This window comes from Nycticebus coucang, chromosome 16 (assembly GCF_027406575.1).
Source record: "Nycticebus coucang isolate mNycCou1 chromosome 16, mNycCou1.pri, whole genome shotgun sequence".
NCBI classification, from domain to species: domain Eukaryota; kingdom Metazoa; phylum Chordata; class Mammalia; order Primates; family Lorisidae; genus Nycticebus; species Nycticebus coucang.
The window spans coordinates 8,692,381-8,698,380 of record NC_069795.1 but is presented as its reverse complement, the minus strand read 5'-3'; positions in this window follow the sequence as shown (position 1 = coordinate 8,698,380).

Below are 6,000 nucleotides of genomic sequence, written 5' to 3'. Positions count from 1 at the left end.
CGGGCCCGGCCGTGCAGTCGCGCATTGCGCAGGAGCGCCGGCCTCCGCCCGCTCCCACGGCCCCCCGAGCCAGGTCTGCGGAGAACCGGTTCACGCTTCTCTTCCAAGAGCCTGCCCTCGCCACGCCGCCCGAGGAGACGATCCTCTTATATTGTCTTTGCGACCTTCCTCGACGCTCGCTCCCTCCGAGCGATCCGTACTGGCCTTCTGGACCCGTCTGTCACCACGCTCAGCACAACAAAGGCGCTGCACTTTCCCGTAGTCCTCCCCTCAGCCTTTTTCCTCCTGGTACCAAACACCGCAATAGCTTTTCAGTAGCAACATCCAATTCCCCAGTTTTCCAACACCAACGGATGTCTGGCAGTTTAATTTGCACCAGGGGGCAAATTAGCGCCAACACCACTGGTTAAGGGCTCAGTCCACACATGGCCAGCCACTATGGAGTCCCCAGGCCAGCCACATTTCTGCCCCACCCGCTAGAAATGGAAGGATTCCCACAGCTGCTCTCAGGTTCAGTAGTTCCCTGATTAACTCACAGAACTCAGGAAAGTACTGCACTTACTATGTCCCGATTATTACGAAGGTTACCCTGAAGAACAGCCAAACGGAAGAAATGCCTGGAGGTGGGGGGCTGGGGTTTCCATGCCCTGTGGGAGTGCGGCCCCCCAGCACCTCGCCGGCCAGGAAGCTCTCTGGGCCTGTTGTTTCAGGGGTTTTCTCTTTTTCATTACAAGGGCACGATTAAGTTATTGGCCCCACTGGTGATTGAACTCAACTCTCAGCCCGTGTCCCCCCTACTCCCTAAAGGTAGAGGAAGGGCTGTTTGAGGCAGAAAGGACTCTGGTCACCAACTGCGTCATTCCATTCAGGGACCCAGCAACAGTCACCTCATTAGCATAAACTCAGGTTAAAGGGACTCTGTGAAAAACAAAGACACGCATGTATTTCAGGAAATTACAAGGGTTTGGGGGGGTTCTGTGCCAAGAACTGGCGACAAAGACCAAATATAATTGTTTTTTATTATACCACAGTGCCCTAAACGCATAACCCAGTCTGATTGTGAGAAAAACATCAGACAAACCCCAACAGAGGGACGTTCTACAAAATAGCTGACTGACCTAAAAGCTGTCAAGGTTGTAAAACTTTTCAGAATCAAAATGGAGTCACTTGTGTTAAGAAAACAACAACAGGCTGGGGCGGTGGCTCACGCTGGGAACTTGAGAGCCGAGGCAGGTGGATTGCCTGAGTTCATGAGTTGGAGACCAGCCTGAGCCAAAGTGAGACCTCATCTCTAAAAAAATAGCGGGGGTTGTGGCTGGCGCCTGTAGTCCCAGCTACTTGGGAGGCTGAAGCACAAGAGTGCTTGAGCCCAAGAGTGTGAGGTTGCTGTGAGCTGTGAGCTGTGACGCCACAGCACTGTAAGGGTGACAAAATGAGACTCTGTCTCCAAAAAAAAGAAAAGAAACAAAAGAAAAGCAGCAAAAGAAGAACCTTAGCCAATGAAGCCAAAGGCAGACAACAAGAGAAGAGTTCTTGTGTATGTATGCCTGATAACAAAAATGTCACAAATGACGGCTAAAAGCACAACCTTACACAGAAATGCTTTTGCAAGGACATCTGCCTTATGACTGCTTGTCCAACCTTGGACTTACATCCTTGGAATTGATTCATGTAGCCAAGGACAATTATCTCAAAACAATTATGTAATCCTCTTCATTTTTTTCTTTTAAAGCTTTTTCTTTACCTATCTGAAAACACACATAGTTTACTATGGCACATATATTCCCACTGCAATGCCCTATTCTGAAATAAATGATCATTTTCTGTTAGCAAGCCTCTTACCTTTACTGAGGTTGACAAGGTCATCAAAAACTAGGAGTGTGGGTGGGGCACTGTGGCTCATGCCTGTAATCCTAGCACTCTAGGAGGCCCAGGCTGGTGGATTGCTTGAGTTCACCAGTTCGAGACCAGCCTGAGCAAAAGCTAGACCCTCTCTCAACTAAAAATAGAAAAACCAAGGCAAGAGAATCACTTGAGCCCAAGAGTTGGAGGTTTTTGTGAGCTATGATGCTACAGCATTCTAACCAGGGCAACAGCTTGAGATTCTGTCTCCAAAAAAAGTGTGGCTGGGTATGGTGGCTCACACTCTGGAAGGCCAAGGTAGATGTATTGCATAAGCTCAGGAGTTCGAGACCAACCTGAGCAAGAGCAAGACCTCATCTCAAAAAGGAAAAGCAGGGAGTGACGGCGCCCGTAGCTCAGTGGGTAGGGTGTCAGCCACACGGAGGCAGGCAGGTTTGAACCCAGCCCTGGCCAGCTAAAATCAACAATGACAACTGCAACAAAAAAATAGTCGGGTGTTGTGGCGGGCGCCTGTAGTCCCAGCTACTTGGGAGGCTGAGGCAAGAGAATCGCTGGAGTCCAAGAGTTTGAGGTTGCTGTGAGCTGTGACACCAGGGCAGTCTACCAAGGGTGACATAGTGAGACTCTGTTTCAAAAAAAAAAAAAGAAAAACCAAGGAATGTGAGGAAGTGTAGCCTAAAGAGACATGTGGGTTAAATACAAGTGGTGTCCTAGATGGGATCCCAGACTAGAGAAAAGACACTGGGAGAAAATGGAAGAAATCTGAATAAAGTATGTGCCAGCAAAACATGTAAGTGTAAAACATGTACCAATAACATAATGTATAAATATTGGTTTACTAACTGTAACAAGTGCACCATACGAATCTAAGAAACAAATAACAGGAAAATGATTTAGTGGAACTTTCTGCACTATTTTGCTAATTTTCTATGAATCTAAAATTATTCTGAAAGTTTATTTATTTATTTTTTTGAGACAGAGTCTCACTATGTCATCCTGGGTAGAGTGCTGTGGCATCACAGCTCACAGCAACCTCAAACTCTTGGGCTTAAGCGATTCTCTTGCCTCAGCCTCCCAAGTAGCTGGGACTACAGACATCCCCCACAATGCCTGGCTATTTTTGTTGTTGTTGTTTTTGTTGTTGTCATTGTTTAGCAGGTCTGGCCGGGTTCAAACCCGCCAGCCCTGGTGTATGTGGCCAGCGCCCTACTCACTGAGCTACAGGCACCAAGCCAGAAAAGTTTGTTTTAAAAAACTAAAAATTGCAAAAAGTTCTTCAATTTTGAGGATACACCGTCTTTAAAAGGCAGAGGAGAGAATTTGTAAATATCTGCTCTGTTCTTATGTTTATGGTCAGTATTCTGGCAGATGGGAAGAGAATACTAGAATGGGAATCTTGTGTGAGGTGTCACTACTGATCCATTCCCATCAGATAGAAAGGGAGTGTGAGAAGGACCTGCACGCACCAGGATTGCCGAGGACGTGGCGCTGAGCTGGTCCTTCAGCTCCTCAGCCACAGTGAGGAAATACAAGAGAGAGAGTGAAGACGATTTGGGGGCGATTTCTCTGGAAAGAGCCCTTATCTCACCATGAGGATTCATCCTCCCAGGAGAGGAAGCCCAGAGAGCAGCTCAGTTAACCCACGTGGAGAGCTCGGTAGCGTGTGTCCATGTGGCAGGGAGACTCCGTGAGTGAGTCTGACATTGCCTAGGAAGTCCAGAGAAGAAATAGGCTGAACGCCACCTACCCTGATGGCAAGGCTAGGGGTGTGCTGCACTCCTTGTAAGAGTGGGAAAGGAATTCTCATAACCCTGACAGGAGTGCAGCCATTTTAGAAAATCAGGTCAGACAGGCGCGGCACCCATAGCACAGTGGTTACACCACCAGCCACATGCACCAAGGTTGGCGGGTTCAAAACCCAGCCTGGGCCTGCTAAATGACAACTGAAACAAAAAATAGCTGGGCATGGCAGGCACCTGTAGTCCCAGCTACTTGGGAGGCTGAGGCTAGAGCATCGCTTAAGCCCAAGAGTTGGAGGTCGCTGTGAGCTGTGACACCACAGCACATTAGCGAGGGTGGCCTAGTGAGACTGTCTCAAAAAAAAAAAAGAAAAAGAAAATCAGGTCAGAAAAGAGCAATCTCCTCCCCAGACTCCTGGAGTGCCACAAGGCCAGAGGTCCTGGAAACTCCCCACCCACAATCCTGACCCTAAGGTTGTGCCCATAATCCTGACCCACAGTAGAGGAGAACCCCAGTGTTACACCGGGGCTCACTGCCCCGTTCCAGCTATACCGATAAGGCTAATAAAAGCTTTTGTGGAAGTTGAGCTGACACCTGGTCAGTATCCATTCTCCTTTTCCCCTCCATGTAAAGTCTTTTCTTGTACCCAGACTGGCCTCATGTCCTTTTTTTTTTTTTTTTTTTGTAGCGACAGAGTCTCACTGTACTGCCCTCGGGTAGAGTGCCGTGGCATCACACGGCTCACAGCAACCTCTAACTCTTGGGCTTAGGCGATTCTCTTGCCTCAGCCTCCCGAGCAGCTGGGACTACAGGCACCCGCCACAACGCCCGGCTATTTTTTTTGTTGCAGTTTGGCCGGGGCTGGGTTTGAACCCGCCACCCTCGGCATATGGGGCCGGCGCCCTACTCACTGAGCCACAGGCGCCGCCCCTCATGTCCTTTCTTATGAACCTTCACCCCAGCTCCATGCCAGAACCTCTCAGAAGGAATCTGGGCAAGGGACGTGGAAGAGGGGAGGAGAGCTGGCATTGGATCATTTAGGGTCTTGTCAAGAAGGACTGTCTAGGGCGGCGCCTGTGGCTCAAGGAGTAGGGCGCTGGTCCCATATGCTGGAGGTGGCGGGTTCAAACCCAGCCCTGGCCAAAAAAAACACAGACACACAAAAAAAGAAGGACTGTCTATGGCTCGAGTGTGGTGGCTCATGCCTATAGTTCCAGCACTTTGGGAGGCTGAAACGGGAAGATCTCTTGAGCCCAGGAGTTCGAGGTAACGTTGAGTTATGAACACACCACTGTGCTCCAGCCAAGGTGACAGAGCAAGACTTTGTCCCCGAAAAATACAGGTATTTTCTTTTTTTTTTTTTTTTTTTGGCCAGGGCTGGGTTTGAACCCGCCACCTCCGGCATATGGGACCGGCGCCCTACTCCTTGAGCCACAGGCGCCGCCCAAATACAGGTATTTTCAAAAAAAGGTGTGGGGCTGTCTAGGGGACAAAGGAAGGAATACTGCATTTCTAGGGGCTGAAGAAGTTATAAGTCAGTTCCCAAAACTAAGTGACATTCACCTGAATTATAAGATCCAAGATAGAAATCTCCAGAGAAACTCCAAAAACACCGGTAAGAAGAAAAAGACAAGCAGTGGTGGGCCTGGACAGCACAGAGCGTCCCCACTGGGTCTGATCTGTCCATCCTCCTGCCAACCCCAAGCCCCTTCCTCTGGTAGGGAGCTCATCAGCAGGGGACCAAGGTCAGCAGAAGGAGTGGAAACCTTCAGCCACACCCACTTCTGTGGGCAGGCAGCCCCAGCCCTGACCAGTGCTGGCCTTCAGTGGAGCTTGAAGGGCTAATAAATGTTTAGGATTGGACATACTAGTCATTTAAAGTTGTTCCTAAGATTATCCACTATCTAACATGAGCAGAAAAGTGTTGGGGCTATGTTATGAGTTGAATTGTTTCCCTCTAAAAAATATATGTTAAAGGCTCGGTGACTACAGTTCAGTGGCTAGAGCTGAGGTCCCAGCTACTTGGGAGGCTGAGGCAAGAGAATCGCTGGAGTCCAAGAGTTTGAGGTTGCTGTGAGCTGTGACGCCACAGCACTCTACCCAGGGTGACAACTTGAGACTCTGTCTCAAAAAAATAAGTAAATAAATAAAAGTTGTGTGAAGGCAATGTGTAGTCAAGATCAAAGGGAGGAGACACCCAAATTTGGAAGACAGTGGCCCTATCTGAGTGTGATGAGACTGGGATTAACAGTGGCAGTGGGCTTTACAAGAAAGATTTTTAAAAAATAATAAAAGATACAGATTTATAAGAAATATTAAAAAAAAAAAAAAGACCAGCTGACTTGTTACACACCAAGTGCTGGATGAGATAAATAGGTCGTAGCATAGAAGTAAATT